This window comes from Oncorhynchus mykiss, chromosome 5 (assembly GCF_057628025.1).
Source record: "Oncorhynchus mykiss isolate SJ-2025 chromosome 5, ASM5762802v1, whole genome shotgun sequence".
NCBI lineage: Eukaryota > Metazoa > Chordata > Actinopteri > Salmoniformes > Salmonidae > Oncorhynchus > Oncorhynchus mykiss.
Window position 1 is genome coordinate 72,156,530 of NC_143026.1, and position 19,611 is coordinate 72,176,140.

The 19,611-nt window shown below is 46.5% G+C and overlaps 1 protein-coding gene across 2 annotated transcripts in view; it reads left to right on the plus strand.

Moving 5' to 3' along the window:
- Nucleotides 1-19,611, plus strand: part of naaladl2 (N-acetylated alpha-linked acidic dipeptidase like 2) — a 336,716-nt gene that overhangs the window by 201,650 nt on the left and 115,455 nt on the right. The gene's annotated exons all lie outside the window — the stretch shown is intronic.

Below are 19,611 nucleotides of genomic sequence, written 5' to 3' on the forward strand. Positions count from 1 at the left end.
TGCAGAATTACTTTACCCCACATGAATTTGATGTGACTCTCTGAGAGCCCCTCTGGTCCTAAATCTATTGCTCTAAATCTGAGGTGGGGAAGATTATTACCTGTTGTTGGTTTAGGATTTACAATTGACTCCGGCCTGAAGATGGAATTGGAATGAAGCAACCAGACTGACTAGTGGTTGATTGAACTAGGCAAACTAGAGGAAAACTGGTGTTCTAAGTGTCCTGCCTCTTCAAATGGTCCTTGTGCACTCTGTGTAGGTGATAAGCTTAAGAGCATAGTGTATAGCAGAGCTACCTTCAGGTTGTGTAGCCCTGAGGCAGGAAGGCCAACAACACATGTTAACACTGTACTGTAGCCACACTGTGAAAAAGCCCTGAAGCTCTGCAGAGAGTTGTCAGGGGACAGAGGAATATAACTGGATGGGGGAAACAAGTGAGAACATGCAATCATATCCCTGGAGATAACTTCCGTTATGTTAGACAGAAATAGCTTCCTTTATGTTAACATTTCCGCTGAAGACAAAGTAAGAACTTGTGTGTTGACCTCTTTTTTATAATTTGATATGATAAATTCTACATAGTTGATCTTTCAAATCATTGCTAGGTTAGCTTTTATCTTGTAAATGTGTATGCCACCTTTACCATGTATTGTTTTCTTCCAATCAGCTTTTAGGACATTTCTCACAGGGCTCCAGAAATTGACCAATCACATATTATGGGTCATAACCTTGTTATGAACCTCGTTCTGATATTAATTTCTTATCCTTTTTTAAACTTTTGCATTATGTGTGTATTGTTATTGTATTGCTAGATGTTGCTGCATTGTTGGAGCTAGAATCATAAGCATTTCGCTGCACCTACGATAACATCTGCAAAACTGTGTACGTGTAACGGTTTTCTTGGTGAGAAGGATAGTCGGACCAAAATGCAGCGTGTAGATTGCGATCCATGTTTTAATGAACAAACGTTAAACACGAATCAGTACAAAAACAATAAACGTAACGAAAACCTAAACAGCCTATCTGGTGAAAACACATAGACAGGAACAATCACCCACAAACACACAGTGAAACCCAGGCTACCTAAATATGGTTCCCAATCAGAGACAATGACAAACACCTGCCTCTGATTGAGAACCATATCAGGCCGAACATAGAACTAGACAAACTAGACATGTAACATAGAATGCCCACTCAGATCACACCCTGACCAATCAAAACATAGAAAATACAAAGTAAACTATGGTCAGGGCGTGACAGTATCCCCCCCCCAAGGTGCGGACTCCGGCCGCAAAACCTGAACCTATAGGGGAGGGTCTGGGTGGGCATCTGTCCGCGGTGGCGGCTCTGGCGCTGGACGTGGACCCCACTCCATGACAGTTTTAATCCCCCTCCTAAACGTCCCTAAATAGGTTACCCACCACAATGATAACATGGGACAGAGGGACAGCTCGGGACAGAGGTAACTCGGGACAGATGGGTAGCTCAGCACTGAGAGGAAGCTCAGCACTGAGAAGAAGCTCAGCACTGAGAGGAAGCCCAGGCAGGTAGTAGAAACTACCAGAACCTGGCTGGCTGGCGGTTTCAGCAGATCCTGGTCGACTAGCAGATCTGGAAGAATCTGGTCGACTGGCGGATCTGGGAGAATCTGGTCGACTGGCGGATCTGGGAGAATCTGGTCGACTGGCGGATCTGGGAGAATCTGGTCGACTGGCGGATCTGGGAGAATCTGGTCGACTGGCGGATCTGGGAGAATCTGGTCGACTGGCGGATCTGGGAGAATCTGGTCGACTGGCGGATCTGGGAGAATCTGGACGACTGGCAGATCTGGAAGAGTCTGGATGACTGGCAGATCTGGAAGAGTCTGGACGACTGGCAGATCTGGAAGAGTCTGGACGACTGGCAGATCTGGAAGAGTCTGGTCGACTGGCAGATCTGGAAGAGTCTGGTCGACTGGCAGATCTGGAAGAGTCTGGTCGACTGGCAGATCTGGAAGAGTCTGGTCGACTGGCAGATCTGGAAGAGTCTGGACGACTGGCAGATCTGGAAGAGTCTGGACGACTGGCAGATCTGGAAGAGTCTGGTCGACTGGCAGATCTGGGAGAGTCTGGTCGACTGGCAGATCTGGGAGAGTCTGGTCGACTGACAGCTCTGACTGCTCCATGCTGACTGGCTGCTCCATGATGACTGGCAGCTCTGGCTGCTCCATGCTGACTGGCTGCTCCATGCTGACTGGCAGCTCTGGCTGCTCCATGCTGACTGGCTGCTCCATGCTGACTGGCAGCTCTGGCTGCTCCATGCTGACTGGCGGCCCTGGCTGCTCCATGCTGACTGGCGGCCCTGGCTGCTCCATGCTGACTGGCGGCCCTGGCTGCTCCATGCTGACTGGCGGCCCTGGCTGCTCCATGCTGACTGGCGGCCCTGGCTGCTCCATGCTGACTGGCTGCTCCATGCTGACTGGCAGCTCTGGCTGCTCCATGCTGACTGGCTGCTCCATGCTGACTGGCTGCTCCATGCTGACTGGCGGCCCTGGCTGCTCCATGCTGACTGGCGGCCCTGGCTGCTCCATGCTGACTGGCGGCCCTGGCTGCTCCATGCTGACTGGCGGCTCTGGCGGCTCCTTGCAGACTGGCAGCTCTGGCGGCTCCTTGCAGACTGGCAGCTCTGGCGGCTCCTTGCAGACTGGCAGCTTTGGCGGCATCCTGCAGACAGGCAGCTCTGGCGGCTCCTTGCAGACTGGCAGCTCCTTGCAGACTGGCAGCTCCTTGCAGACTGGCAGCTCCTTGCAGACTGGCAGCTCCTTGCAGACTGGCAGCTCCTTGCAGACTGGCAGCTCTATGCTAACTGGCAGCTCTATGCTAACTGGCAGCTCTATGCTAACTGGCAGTTCTGAACAGGCGGGAGACTCCGGCAGCGCTGTAGAGAAGGAAGGCTCTAACAGCGCTAAACAGGCGGGAGACTCCGACAGCGCTGGAGAGGAGGGCTCCGACAGCGCTGGACAGGCGAGGCGCACTATAGGCCTGATGCGTGGTGCTGGCACTGGTGGTACTGGGCCGAGGACACGCACAGGAAGCCTGGTGCGGGGAGCTGCTACCGGAGGACTGGGGTGTGGAGGTGGTACTGGAAAAACCGGACCGTGCAGGCGCACTGGAGCTCTTGAGCACCGAGCCTGCCCAACCTTACCTGGTTGAATACTCACGGTCGCCCTGCCAGTGCGGCGAGGTGGAATAGCCCGCACTGGACTATGCAGGCGAACCGGAGACACCGAGCGCAAGGCTGGTGCCATGTAAACCGGCCCAAGGAGACGCACTGGGGACCAGCTGCGTAGAGCCGGCTTCATGGCATTAGGCTCAACGCTCAATCTAGCCCGGCAGACAGCGGAGCTGGAATATACCGCACCGGGCTATGCACCCGCACTGGAGACACCGTGCGCACCACTGCATAACACGGTGCCTGTCCGGTCTCTCTAGCCCCCCGGTAAGCACAGGGAGTCTGCCCAGGTCTCCTACCTGGCATAGCCATACTCCCTGTTAGCCCCCCCCCAAGAAATTTTTGGGGCTGCCTCTCAGGCTTCCATCCGCGTCGCCGTGCTGCCTTCTCATACCAGCGCCTCTCTGCTTTCACCGCCTCCATTCTACGGTAACCTTCCTCGCACTGCTCCAGCGAATCCCAGGCGGGCTCCGGCACTCTCCCTGGGTCGGCCGCCCACCTGTCGATCTCCTCCCAAGTAGTATACTCCATACTGTACTCCTCCTTGGGCTGTTCCTGTTGTTTCTTCTCCCGCTGCACCTTAGTGCGGCTACACTCCCCTGGTTTAGCCCAGGGTCCTCTCCCGTCGAGGATTTCCTCCCATGTCCAGAAATCCTTATTGCGCTTCTCCTCGCGCTGCTCCTGCCTGTTGACACGCTGCTTGGTCCGTTGGTGGTGGGTGATTCTGTAACGGTTTTCTTGGTGAGAAGGATAGTCGGACCAAAATGCAGCGTGTAGATTGCGATCCATGTTTTAATGAACAAACGTTAAACACGAATCAGTACAAAAACAATAAACGTAACGAAAACCTAAACAGCCTATCTGGTGAAAACACATAGACAGGAACAATCACCCACAAACACACAGTGAAACCCAGGCTACCTAAATATGGTTCCCAATCAGAGACAATGACAAACACCTGCCTCTGATTGAGAACCATATCAGGCCGAACATAGAACTAGACAAACTAGACATGTAACATAGAATGCCCACTCAGATCACACCCTGACCAATCAAAACATAGAAAATACAAAGTAAACTATGGTCAGGGCGTGACAGTACGCAACCAATATAGTTGAATTGATTTTTAACATCATAAGAAGAGACATTCACCAGTTGGTCTTTCTTTGATTTGTCAAGTTTAAATTAATTTAAGTGGAATTTAGAAATACAGTACCACATATTGACCAGATAATATCAAAAGCACAACACAATATTAACAAAATACCCAGATACAAAATTATAGCAAACTCTCAAACTAGCATCTTAAGCATTTTACCTTATCCATCTCTGTGGCATTGGTCCCAAAGTAAGTCTAATGTCTGTGAGTAGAGGCATTCGTTTGTAATGTTTTGGTGTTGCCCTAGTGAGTACATGGGCGGGGGGGTGAGTGTCATTAAGCTATCATTAAAATGCCATCATCATTAAGTGAAGATTGTCAAATCCCCAGGTCTGGTTATATTGCATCATATGTGCATCAAAACACAATAAAAGTCCATTAAAAAAACAATGCATTTTAACTGTCCCAAAAGAGCCACAGAATGTGAGAGTCACCACTGAGGTGTTTAAGTACCTAGTTTAGCTTTAACTTAAAGGACCCTTGTTTGTGGATGTGGTGTGTATACTGCACATATACTAAGCATTAGACAGGAAAATGACTTTGTAACAATCTGAACCTAAATGAAAAAGAGCAACCTCTAAAACTCTTTTGTACTTATAGCGATAGCATTTTCTTTAAGCTGCCCAACACATCCTTATTTGAAGCAGTCCATCTGCTGTTCTTTTTAGCTATCATTCCAGCTCTTTGCTGATTTGTTTTGGGTTCAATTGAGATCATTCTGTATACTTTTTAATAACTCTAATGTAATATTATGAAAGATGTGATGAATAACTAGAACTAAAGACACTTACAAATTGGCTGAATAATAAATGTTTTACACTTGCTTTATGAGTAGTGCATGACCCTGGGGTGGCAATACATACAACAAGTGATTTCAATGGGGCGTTCTCTATTTTGATTGTTTTATACTGTTCAATAAAACTTTAACCAAAAATATTTCCTGCAATCAATTGAGGTCATTTCCACACTGCCGCGTAGGGCTGCACAATATGGGGCAAACAATATAAGCCTAATTTAAAACCAAATATGTGACTGACCGGCTCAAATCGGTCTTATGTAGCAAAATTGGAAATTGTGTTTTTTACATTGGATAAAAGTAGAGACTCAGAGCTACAAAATGGTATATTATACACTACAGTTGAGGAACAGTCATTTTGCTTTGAATGTTTTGGTACTACTACTGGCGAGCCTTTCTTTGTCTACACCCAAGCTTTAGCCCAACCCATCTCTTTAACGGTTGATCCGAGTGTTCTGTACTAACAGCAGTCAAGCACCCAAGCTACCTAGCTAGCTACTTTCAGATTCAAATGAGAGAACAGCTCACTGAACATTACTCGCCCTAGCAGAGCTGGTTAGGCTGTCATGTTATCCAGAGCATTGGTGACTGCAACTGTGCTGTTAGATTGTCAGTTCGTAAATTCAGAGCATTTCGCTCTCGGGGCGTTCAGAGCGCATACCAGATGCTTTGGCCGAGGAGTAGGATAGATCCGAACATTCTGACCTCACAACGGCAGTCAAGCACCCAAGCTAACTGGCTAACATTGGCTACCTTGCTAGCTACTTCCAGACTCAAATGAGAGAACAGCTCACTGAACATTACTCACCCTAGCAGAGCTGGTTAGGTTGTTTTCATGTTTTCCAGAGTGTTGGTGACTGTAACTGTGCTGCTGGCAACAATTTATGCTTTTTTTGCCGGACGTTTACTGACACCGGCCATATTCAACGGGTGTTGAGCATTCATATATTCATTGGTTATTCTGCACTCTGCCACTCTCAGACTAGAGTATTTTGTTAAGACATATAGCTAGCTAGCTAGCTAGGTAAACAATGAACCATAATCCCAACTCCTGATTTTACTATCCTGCATGAATCTGCAGATAGCTAACCAACCAGGTTCAATGTTAGCTAGCTAACATTAGGCTATATCTAGTCAAGCAAATGGCTCTGAGATATGAATAATAAGATCATAGCGTAACGTTAGATAGCGAGGCAGCTAGCAAACGTTAGTTAGCTAGCTATCAGTACACTTTAACTTGAAATGAAAATACTTTCTGTCAAATTAGAAATGTGTCATATCTGAAAATGTAGCTAGCTAGACTATCTACATCATGGATGGACACATCTCCTGTCGAACGCCATGGTTGACCTTAGTTTGAAGATGTAATCTGGAGACAGGTGTTTTCACCATCTCCTTAGCTATCATACTCTAATTCCACTGATTTCAAAACTGATTTCTGGTCCTCCAGAAAGTGGAGAGCAACACTTATGCAGTTCTACTAAGCAATATATATATATATATATATATATAAAAAAAAGCTACGTTAGACAGGATTTGCTACACATACTAACCAGCTCAAATAGACAGAAGCGTGCTATATGGCAGACCAATCCGAACTCATCTCTCGGCATGTCCAGCCCACTCATTATCTCAGCTAATCATGGCTAATCATTTTCTGTGGCTAAACCAACTAGGCTTGTAATTAAACAATTGTATTCGTATTTACAGATGACATACAAGTTTGTTATTAAGGCACATGAAAGTTCACATGTTTGAGAAGGCATTTCTGCCACACAAAAAATGCCTTTTGATTAAAAAAAAGTTTACTTTCAAACGGCTCTTCTGTGAAGTAGTGACCAGCGACATACGCCTAGTTTCCTGAAACGGGTCACATATTGTTTGCAATTTGACTTGCAATTTAGATCAAAACACTTGGTGAACTGTTGGAATCATGGAAATAGAATGATTATTCTAATTCTATAGTTAGAGTATAATAGCTGTCACTTTTACATGACAACGACTGAAAGATCCAGGGAGGAGTTAACAAAATGTTGGTAAGTGTTTTCCAGGGGACCATAATTAGATGTTACCTATATGAAACAAAACAAACACTGAAATACAGTCATAGAAGGTAAAGTAGGTAAAGTTTTGTTTGTTTTTGAGTGGTATTATCCTATTGTGAATGATATCATGCTATTGTGTTGCTCTGGATATCATTCCCACACTGCACCTTGCTTTATTTAGGAGATCAGCAGATAAAAATGCAGGTGAAACAAATTATACACACACACACACACACACACACACACACACACACACACACACACACACCCTTTCACAGTCTAAGATGGTGGTGCTGAGAAGGGTGTGTGTCTTTTTGGTTTCTGCTCAACGTTTTTATTTTTTATTGCTATGTTTGCGTTAATTATGACTTTGTTTGCTCAGAATGTTCGTGCAATCATTTCCTACAACCGACAAGAAGAGGACGAAAGGGGGACTCCAAGCTAGGCTAAAGAGACCGGCTACACAGCCTCCTCTTCCTAGTATCATGATGGTTTATGTCCAATCGCTGGAAAATAAATGAGCTTCAATCGCAGAGCGACATCAGGGAATGTTGTGTCTTTGTTTATTCAACCAGACGTCTTTCCCATTGTCTGTATTGAACGGCGGCTTCTAGTAAGAGTAGTGGGGAGTGGATGCCACCTGGAAAGAGGAGACAGAGGGCTGTGAGACAGAGGTTTAATCCTTGATACATGAAAATGGGGATGTACACGGAGGGTGCGGGGCAACAGAAGACAAACGGCAGAGGGTCTAAAGATCTTAGAGATGGGGAAAGGGACGATAAAATGAAAGTTTGCGGGATTCCACCCGGAGGGACAGATCCCGTGTGGACAGCCATACCCTCTGCCTGAGATGATAACGAGGAGCCGGGGTTCGGTGGTGGTCCGCTTGTAGTTGATACCTGGAGGTGGTCTGAAGAAGAGCAGACCGGGCTCTCTTCTAGGTACGGCGACAGTGGCGGATGAACATCTGGGCCGAGGGTATGTTGACCTCTTCCTCTTGCTCAGAGAAGACCAGTGGCTGAAAACCCATCGAACACTCAAAAGGCGAGAGACCAGTGGCTGAGCAGGGGATGGTGTTGCGTGGCATTCTACCCACACAAGTTGCTGGCTCCAGGTGGTGGGGTTGGCAGAGACGAGGCAACGAAGAGTCGACTCCAGGTCGTGATTAGCTCGCTCCAACTGGCCGTTAAACTGGGGTTGAAACCCGGAGAACAGGCTGGCCGACAACCCAATGAGTGTGCAGAACACCTTCCAGAACCGGGACAAAAACCAGGACCTGGAACACAGCAGGAGTGGTCTGACCGAATGCCATCACTAGGTATTCATAGTGTCCGCTAGCAGTGTTGAAGGCTGTCTACCACTCTTCGCCTTCCCGTATCCGCACCAGATGGTAGGCTTTCTGCAGGTCCAACTTAGAGAAAATGGTGGTCCCCTGGAGTGGCTCAAATGGTTCTTAATCATGATGTCATTGAGGACCTGGTAGTCAATGCACGGGTTTAGGGTTTTGTCCCTCTTCTACACAAGGAAGAACCCTGTGCCGGTGGTGAGGCAGAAGGACGAATACACCCTGAAGCCAGCGAGTCCTCGATGTACATCTCCATAGCCTGGGTCTCTGGACTCAACAGTGAATACAGCTGTCCCCGGGGTGGTGTAGTTCCCTGGGAGAAGGTCAATCCCACAGTCATAGGGTCGATGTGGAGGAAGTGAAGTTGCCCAGGCCTTGCTGAAAACCTCCCGGAGGTCCTGGTACGGCAGAGAGGTCCAAAGCTTCTTCTGAGCCCACAGGAAGACGTCCTGGGGCAGGCTGCGCCGACATTATGCAATGGCCGTGGCAGAACGGCTTCCAGCCCATGATAGCACCAGCAGTCCAGTTGATAAGGGGATTGTGTTGCTGGAGGCAAGAAAACCCCAATACCATGGGAACCTGAGGAGACTTAATGAGCATGAACTGCATAGACTCACTGTGGTTCCCTGACACTTGCAGGTTGATAGTAGTAGTAATGTGGGTGACTCTGTCTACAGAGCGCACATCCAGCACCCTAACTTCCATGGGAATGGAAAGGGGATGAGTGGGGATGCCCAGCTCTGACACCAGGGTAGTGTCCATGAAACTCTCATCGGCCACAGCTTCAATGAGAACCTGGAGAGAATTTGACTGGTTGCCCCACAGCAGGATGGCATGGAGAGGGGTGCGAGTAAGGGGAGAAGGAAAATTCTCTGTATGGCCCACCAGAGTACTCATACCAACTGACTCATGCCTCATGATGATGTGCAGGTGTGTGTAATGATTGATGCCAGGTGTGCGTAATGATGGATCCCAGTTGTGCGTAATTATGGATCCCAGGACCGGTCATTAGTATACCGGCGACTTCGAACGCCAGCAGGGGGGAGCGGAAGTTGACGTGACAGTACCCCACCCCCCCCCCCCCCCCAATACGTGGCTTCAGCCGCATGATGATGAGGGACCAGAGGGACGGCAATCACAGATGATGTTGTGATCCAGAATGTCATCCACCGGAACCCAACACCGCTCCTCTGGACAAATCCGTTCCCAGTCTACCAGGTACTGGAGCCAACCCCCCTGTTGTCGGGAGTCCAATAGAGATCTGACAGCGGAGGGGTGCCGGGGTGTTGTGGGGGACAGCATCAGCTAGGGGATCAGGACCACCAGCCTGAAAAGGGAGACATGAAAATAAGCTGAGATACGGTTGTCACTGGGAAGCTGTAACCTATAAGAACCTTGAACGGCTCCCCAAACCAGGTGCTCAGCTTTTGCAGCGCAGGCAGAGTGGGAGTTTCCTGGTAGAGAGCCAGACACAATCCCCAGGTTGGTACACGAGGGTCACACTGCGGTGGCGGTCTGCCTGCTTCTTTTGACGGTGGACAGCGAGCTGGAGTCTCACTTGAGCATCGCTCCACACTTCTTCTCTGCGCCTGAACCACTCATCAACTGCAGGAGCTTTGGTCTGGCCCGGGTCCACGGAGTCTGGGCAGGCTGAAAACCCAGAACTCACTGGAAGGGGGTCAACCCAGTGGAGGAGTGATGTCGTGAGTTCTGACAGGATTTTGGCTATCTATCCACAACCACGAAAATGGTGGTGAAACCGTCAGAGGAGGGGAGATCATTAACAAAGTCAATGGCTAGATTGGACCAGGGATGCTGATGCACGAGCAGGGGAAGAAGTTTCCCTGCTAGAGCGTTCCGGGGGGATTTGGTTTGGGCACATATGGAACAGGATTTGATGTAGCGAGTGACATCCTGCGCCAAGGTGGGCCACCAGTACTTCTTGGAGAAGGATTGGGTAGTGTGAGAAATACCTGGATGTCCAACGACGACAGCTGTGTGTGCCAGGCCAGCAGCCAATCCCTAATCCCTGTGGGAATGTAGATGCGCTTGGGAGGACAGTTAGTGGGGGTAAGTTCCTTCTCCAGAGCCTGGCGAATGTCCACATCTACGTCCCAGACCACAGGAGCTACGACTCGGGAGGATAGGGTTATTATAGGGTACATTCTGGACAGGACTCATCATCGTAGAGATGGGACATGGCATTGGCCTTTTTTTAAACTTGGGCAATAGGTCAGCGTGAAGTCAAACCTTGTGAAGATAAGGGCCCACCTCGCTTGGCGCGGATTCAGCCTCCTCGCTGTCCATATGTTCTCCAGGTTCCGATGGTCGGCGAAGATGATAAATGGTTCCTTGTCACCCTCCAGCCAGTGTCACCACACCTCTTCACCGCCAGAAGCTCTCGATCACCAACGTCGTAATTCCTCTCTGCAGGGGACAGTTTCTTTGAGTAATATGCACACAGATACATTTTCTGTGGATTACCCTATCGTTGAGAAAGAACTGCCCCCACGCCTACCTCTGAAGCATCCACCTCTACCACAAAGGATATCGTTGGATCTGGGGCGGAGGTGGGGTGGAGGTAAAACATCCCTTGAGTAGACGGAAGGCCTCGTTGGCTGCTGGTCTTCACACCAACCTAGGGGGACCACCCTTGAGGCAAGAGGTGAGAGGGGCGGCGACGGAGCTGAAGTTCCTGATGAAACAGCGGTAGAAGTTGGCAAACCCCAAAAACCATTGTGACACCTTTATGGTAGTTGGGACTAGCCTTAACCTAATCGCATCTACATTCTTGTCATCCTACCCCACTACCAGCAGGCTGATTTGGTAGCCTAAAAAAGAGACAGCTTTCTGATGAAATTGTCACTTCTCAGCCTTGACAAACAGGTGGTTAGCCAGAAGGTGTTCCATTACTGCTCGAACGTGAGTGATGTGATCCTACAGGGTAGCCGAGTAGACCAGGATGGCATCGATATACACGACCACCTGGTGTCCGAGCACGTCCCTGAACACCTTGTTAACAAATGCCTGGAACACTGAAGGAGCATTGGCCAAGCCAAATGTCATCACCAAGTACTCGTAGTGGCCAGACATGGTTCTAAATGCAGTGTTCCATTCATCCCCCTCCTGGATGAGGACGAGATTGTATGCACTCCGCAGGTCCAGTTTGGTAAAGAACCGGGCCCCGTGGAGCTATTCGACGGCTGCCGGTACCAACGGGAGAGGGTAACGGTACTTCGTGGTGAGTCCTCTGTAATCTATACATCGGCGTAACCCTCCATCCTTCTTGGCCACAAATAAGAAACCAGCCGACGCAGGAGAAGTGGACGTGCAGATGAAACCTTGTTGGAGCGCCTCTTGGATGTAATCCTCCATTGCCTGGGTTTCAGTCACCGAGAGAGGGTAGATGCGTCTGCACGGAGGCGCAGACCCTGCCCACAGGTCGATGGCACAGTCCCAGGGGCAATGAGGAGGAAGACTGGTGGCGCGGGTCTTGGAGAATACCTCCCGCAGTTACTGGTAGACCTACATAATGTTGGGCTGAAGGGCAACCACAGGACTCTCAATCGACGCGGAACCAGAGGGGATGGGGAAGCAGGTCCTCTGGCAATCGGGTGACCAGTCTTTGATTCTCATCCTCAACCCTTCCATAAGACCTTGAAGTAACTCATTGTGTCTTCCAATGGTGGATCCTTGAGAGGATTGCGGAGCTGGTCCGAGTCTGCTGGGTCAGTCATGGCCAGTTCGTACTATCAGAAAGGGCAGAGTCAGAAAGGTCCTGAATGGCAGGCAGGCTCAGGGTCAGGGCAGGCATACTGGTCAAAACCGGAAAAACTTTAAAAACAAGGGCTAGAGAGAAGCAGGTGTACGGGAAAAAACGCTGGTAGGCTTGACGAGACAAGACAAACTGGCAGATAAAAAGCAAGACAAAAGATAAAAAGCACAAGACAGGTGAAACAGATCAGGGTGTGACAGATTCAAGTAAAAGTGAAAGTCACCCAGTAAAATACTACTTGAGTTAAAGTATAAAAGTATTGCGTTTTAAATATACTTAAGTATCAAAAGTAAATGTACAGTAGTTGCTAAAATATACTTAAATATCCAAATTAAAATTAAAAGTATGAATAATTAAAAATAGTGAGTCCGCCAGATCAGAGACAGTAGGGATGACCAGGGATGTTCTCTTGATAAGTGTGCATCAAAAAGTACATTATTTTCTTTAGGATTGTAGTGAAGTAAAAGTAGTCAAAAAAATAGAAAAGTAAAGTACAGATACCCCCAAAAAACGACTAAAATAGTACTTTTAAGTATTTTTACTTAAGTACTTTACAACACTGGTATTATCACAGTTGCGTACATACCGACACAAGCAAAGACCAAGGTGGCACTCAGCGAACTGTACAGGAACTACACTCAGTGAACTGTACAAGACCAGGCAGTGTCAGTGGAAGGTCCAAAACATTGTCAGACTCCAGCCACCCAAGCCATAGACTGTTCTCTCTTCTACCGCACTATCCCCAAGCTTGATTTTTAAAAAATTGAACATCCAAGAGGGCGTAGTAGTCAGGAGTAGCAGTCAGGCGTCTTTTGTCTTTGTCTTGTCGTGTTCCATGTATATATATTTTTATATATTTTTTATTTGCTTATATTTTTTTATATTTTTCTTAACCCCAGCTTCAACATACTCTCCTGCAACCCGCCTAACCCAATGTAGTATGGATCTGCTATTTTCTTTACTTTAGAACCGGAACCCCCAACAGAAGCTAGCCAGCTAACTAGCTAGTAGTCAGCTAGCCACTGCTAGCGGTCATCAGCTAACCTTTAGCCTGGATAACTCCTGCCAGTCTGCACAACGCGATTCAACCCAGAGCTTATCGGACTTCTTTTTCTCCATATCCCCGGATTCCTACCGCAAGCTCTGAATCTCTTCACCTGGATCATCGCAGCTGGCTAGCTGCTATCCGATTGACTTCTCCTGGCTAACGTCTCTGTCACGAAGCAAGCACCAATTAGCCTGGAGCTAGCCTATGCTAGGCCCATCTGGCTAGCTGAATCAAATAAAATAAAATTAAATGTATTTATACAGCCCTTTGTACATCAGCTGATATCTCAAAGTGCTGTACAGAAACCCAGCCTAAAACCCCAAACAGCAAGCAATGCAGGTGTAGAAGCACGGTCCATCAGCCACTCATACAATACCTATTTTGCCAATTGGCCTGGACTCCTTTTACTGCCAATACGGAGCCTCGCCGATCCATAATGACTGGACTACCGACGCAATCCACCCGAGGGTTTTTGTCAACAGGCTCCTCCATTGTGACGTCCCCTGAATGCCCGCTATCTGTCTAGAGCATAATGGACTGTTAGCTGAAGAGGTCCATCAGCCAATTTTTTGGGCTACTATACCTATTTTGCCAATTGGCCTGGACCGTTTTACTACACGGATACCTGCTGATCCATCACGACTGGTCTGCCGACGTAACTGCACGAAGGGGCTACAACAGACTTCTTCCGTCGCCCTTATCCTACTCCTCCTCTGCTCCTCTGGTGATGTAGAGGTTAATCCAGGCCCTGCAGTGCCTAGCTCCACTCCCATTCCGCAGGCGCTCTCATTTGTTGACTTCTGTAACCGTAAAAGCCTTGGTTTCATGCATGTTAAGATTAGTAGCCACCTCCCTAAGTTTGTTTTATTCACTGCTTTAGCACTCTCTGCCAACCAGGATGTCCTAGTCGTGTCTGAATCCTGGCTTAGGAAGGCCACCAAAAACCCTGACATTGTCACGGCCGTCGAATGAAGCAGAAGTGTTCATGATTTATTTTCAAAACAATTGAACAAAATAACAAAGAGCAAAACGACAACGAACAGTTCTGTCAGGTGCAGAAACACAAAACAGAAAATAACCACCCACAAACACAGCTGTCCCTGATTGAGAACCATACACGGCCAAAACATAGAAATAAAAAAACATGGAAATAAAGAACATAGAATGCCCACCCAAATCACACCCACCAAACGAAATAGAGACATAACAAGGCTCTAAGGTCAAGGCGTGACAGTCCCCCCCCCTCCGCCCCTTGAACCTAGCAGGTACAACCCCAAATCTGTAAACACAGGCACCCTCATAGATGTCATCCTAACCAACTGTCTTCAACCAGGATCTTGCTGTCTTCAACCAGAATCTCAGCGATCACTGCCTCATTGCTTGCCTCCATAATGGGTCTAAGGTCAAACGACCACCCCTCATCACTGTCAAGCGCTCCCTAAAACACTTCAGCGAGCAGGCCTTTCTAATCGACCTGGCCCGTATATCCTGGAAGGATATTCACCTCATTCCGTCAGTAGACGATGCCTGGTTATTCTTTTAAATTTTAAATTTTATTCTTTTAAATTATTTTAAAGTGCTTTCCTCACAATCTTAAATAAGCATGCCCCATTCAAAAAAAAATGGAACCAGGAACAGATATAGCCCGTGGTTCACTCCAGACCTGTATACAGGCAGTTAGGAAAGCAAAGGCTCCCGGGTGGCGCAGTGGTTAAGGACGCTGTACTGCAGCGCCAGCTGTGCCATCAGAGACTCTGGGTTCGTGCCCAGGCTCTGTCGTAACCGGCCGCGACCGGGAGGTCCGTGGGGGGACGCACAATTGGCCTAGCGTCGTCCGGGTTAGGGAGGGCTTGGCCGGTAGGGATGTCCTTGTCTCATCGCGCACCATTGCGACTCCTGTGGAGGGCCGGGCGCAGTGCGCGCTAACCAAGGTTGCCAGGTGCACGGTGTTTCCTCCGACACATTGGTGCGGCTGACTTCCGGGTTGGATGCGCGCTGTGTTAAGAAGCAGTGCGGCTTGGTTGGGTTGTGTATCAGAGGACTCATGACTTCGTCTCTCCCGAGCCCGTACGGGAGTTGTAGCGATAGGACAAGATAGTAGCTACTGAAACAATTGGATACCACGAAATTGGGGAGAAAAAGGGGTAAAATTCAAAAAAACAAAAAAAAGGAAAGCAACGGCTAGCTGTTTCAGACAGAAATTTGCATCCTGCAGAACAAACTCCAAAAAGTTCTGGGACACTGTAAAGTCCATGGAGAATAAGAGCATCTCCTCCCAGCTGCCCACTGCACTGAGGCTAGGAAACACTGATAAATCCACTATAATTGAGAATTTCAATAAGCATTTCTCTACGGCTGGCCATGCTTTTCACCTGGCCACCCCTACCCTACCCTCACAGCAACTTGCCCAATGGGCCAGGCCCATTTCTCCTTCACACAAATCCAGATAGCTGATGTTCTGAAAGAGCTGCAAAATCTGGATCCCTACAAATTAGCAGGACTAGACTATCTGGACCCTCTCTTTCTAAAAATCAGCCGATATTGTTGCAACCCCTATTACTAGCCTGTTCAACCTCTCTTTCGTATCGTTTGAGATCCCCAAAGATTGGAAAGCTGCCGCGGTCATCCCCCTCTTCAAAGGGGGAGACACTCTAGACCCAAACTGCTACAGACCTATATATATCCTACCCTGCCTTTCTAAGATCTTCGAAAGCCAAGTTAACAAGCAGATCACCGAACATTTCGAATCCCACCGTACCTTCTCCGCTATGCAATCTGGTTTCCAAGCTGGCCATGGGTGCACCTCAGCCACGCTCAAGGTTCTAAACGATATCATAACCTCCATCAATAAGAGACAATACTGTGCAGCTGGATTCATAGAGCTAGCCAAGGCTGTCGACTCTGTCAATCACCACATTCTTATCGTCAGACTCAACAGGAGATGATTGTGTTATTGACTGTATGTTTTGTTTATTCCATGTGTAAATCTGTGTTGTGTTGCACTGATTTGCTTTATCTTGGCCTGGTCACAGTTGTAAATGAGAACTTGTTTTCAGCTAGCCTACCTGGTTAAATAAAGGTGAAAACAAATATTAAATAAAAAAAGCTAATAGACTGTTACACAAGACTGCTAAATAGCTAATAAAATAGATACCCGGACTACCTGCATTGCCCATTTTTTGCACGACCTCTCTTGCACTGACTCAATGTACACACTGGACTCTACCCATACACTCACACAGAATTACACTGACACCCAAACACACACACACACACACACACACACACACACACACACACACACACACACAAAAAAAAAAAAAAACACGCACACACACACACACACACACACACACTACATATGCGCACACACATAACATGTGCACCCATGCATACTGACGCCACACACACACACTCTGACACACACACACATTCACACTTACCACATAAAGTTGAAGTCGGAAGTTTACATACGCTTAGGTTGGAGTTATTAAAACTAGTTTTTCAACTACTCCACAAATTTCTTGTTAACCTTTCTGGTGCAGGCGTTCCGCTAGCGACCCACCTCGACAACATCTGGTGAAATTGCAGATCGCCAAATTCAAAATACATAAATAGTCATAATATACTTTTAAAAAAAAGATTATATATACGGTTATATATAGTGTTATATTTCGGCTTAAAGATTAACTTCTTGTTAATCCAGCCGCTTTGTCAGATTTCAAAAAGGCTTTACGGCGAAAGCATACCATGTGATTATCTGAGGACAACGCCCGCTTACAAAAGCATACAAATATTTTATAACCAAGTAAAGGAATTACCAAAGTCAGAAATAGTGATAGAATGAATCACTTACCTTTGAAGATCTTCATATGGTTGCAGTCACAAGAGTCCCAGCTACACAATAAATGTTTGTTTTGTTCGATAAAGTCCCTCTTTATATCCCAAAAACTCAGTTTTGTTGGCGTGTTTTGTTCAGAAATCCACTGGCTCAAAGGCAGTCAAAACATGCAGACGAATATATCCTAATAGTACTGGTAAAGTTAATTGAAACATGTCAAACGATGTTATCAGGTTGTCAATTGTCTAAATAATTGATAATATTTCAACCGGACAATAGCGTATTCAATAGAAAGGAAAAACAACGAAGGGCACGCACTCAGTCATGCGCACAAACCAGCACTGCATGATTCTACCGTCCACTGACAGAAAGGTCTAATTCTTCTTCATTCAGAAAACAAGCCTGAAACAATATCTAAAGACTGTTGACATCTAGTGGAAGCCATAGTAACTGCAATCTGGGTTCTAACCCATTAGATACTTACTATATGCATTAAATTGAAAATACCCATATCAAAAACATCCCACTTCCTGGATAGATTTTCCTCAGATTTTTGCCTGCCATATAAATTCTGTTATACCCACAGACATTATTGTAACAGTTTTGGAAACTGTAGAGTGTTTTTCTATGCAAATCTACCAATTATATGCATATCCTAGCTTCTGGGCCTGAGTATCAGGCAGTTTACTTTGGACATGCTTCTCATCCAGATGTCGAAATACTGCCCCCAAGTCATAAGAAGTTTTAACAAACTATAGTTTTAGGTTAGGACATCTACTTTGTGCATGACACAAGTCGTTTTTCCAACAATTGTTTGCAGACAGATTATTTCACTTATAATTCACTGTATCACAATTCCAGTGGGTCAGAAGTTTACATACACTAATTTGACTGTGCCTTTAAAAAGATTGGAAAACTCCAGAAAATGATGTAATGGCTTTCGAAACTTCTGATAGTCTAAGTGACATAATTTGAGTCAATTGGAGGTGTACCTGTGGATGTATTTCAAGGCCAGGCAAACTCAGTGCCTCTTTCTAGACATCATGGGAAAATCAAAAGAAATCAGCTAAGACCTCAGAAAAACAAATGTAGACCTCCACAAGTATGGTTCATCCTTGGGAGCAATTTCTAAATGCCTGAAGGTACCACGTTCATCTGAACAAACAATAGTACAAGTATAAACACCATGGGACCACGTAGCCGTCATACCGCTAAGGACGGAGACGCGTTCTGTCTCCTAGAGATAAATGCAAAGGACAGCAAAGGACCTTGTGAAGATGCTGGAGGAAAAAGTATCTACAAAATATCTATATCCACAGTAAAACACAGAGTCATATATCGACATAAGCTGAAAGGCTGCTCAGCAAGGAAGAAGCCACTCCAAAACCGCCATAAAAAAAAAGCCAGACTACGGTTTGCAACTGCACATGGGGACAAAGATCGTACTTTTTGGAGAAATGTCCTCTGGTTCTGATGAATCAAAAATAGAACTGTTTGGCCATAATGACCATTGTTATGTTTAGAGGAAAAGGGGGGTGGCTTTCAAGCCGAAGAATACCATCCCATCCATGAAGCACGGGGGTGGCAGCATTATGTTGTGGGGGTGCTTTGCTGCAGGAGGAAAATTATGTGGATATAATGAGGCAACATCTCAGGACATCAGTTACACCTGACTCAGTTAAACCAGCTCTGTCAGGAGGAACGGGACAAAATTCACCCAACCTATTGTGGGAAGATTGTGGAAGGGTGCCCGAAACATGTGACCCAAGTTAAATAATGTAAAGGCAATGCTACCAAATACTAATTGAGTGTATGTACATTTCTGACCCACTGGGAATCTGATGAAAGAAATAAAAGCTGAAATAAATCATTATCTCTACTATTATTCTGACATTTCACATTCCTAAAATAAAGTGTTGATCCTAACTGACCTAAGACAGGGAATTTTTACTTGGATTAAATGTCAGGAATCGTGAAAAACTGAGTTTAAATGTATTTGGCTAAGGTTGTATGTAAACTTCTGACTTCAACTGTATACTGCTGCTACTGTCTATTATCTATCCTGTTGCCTAGTCACTTTACTCCTACCTATATGTACATAGCTACCTCAATTACCTCGTACCCCTGCACATTGACTCAGTACTTTTACTTCCAGTATATAGCCATGTTATTGTTATTCGTTATACACTGTGTATTTATTCCTTGTGTTGCTATAATATATTTTTTTCAAATCTTTAACTGCATTTTTGGAAAATAACCCGGAAGTAAGTTATTCACTGTTAGTCCTCACCTGTTGTTTACAAAGCATGTAACAAATAAGATTCAATTTGTTTAGCCAGTAAGAATTCTCTATAAAGAGTGAATACTCACAAAGCCGCCGGCCCAGATGGCA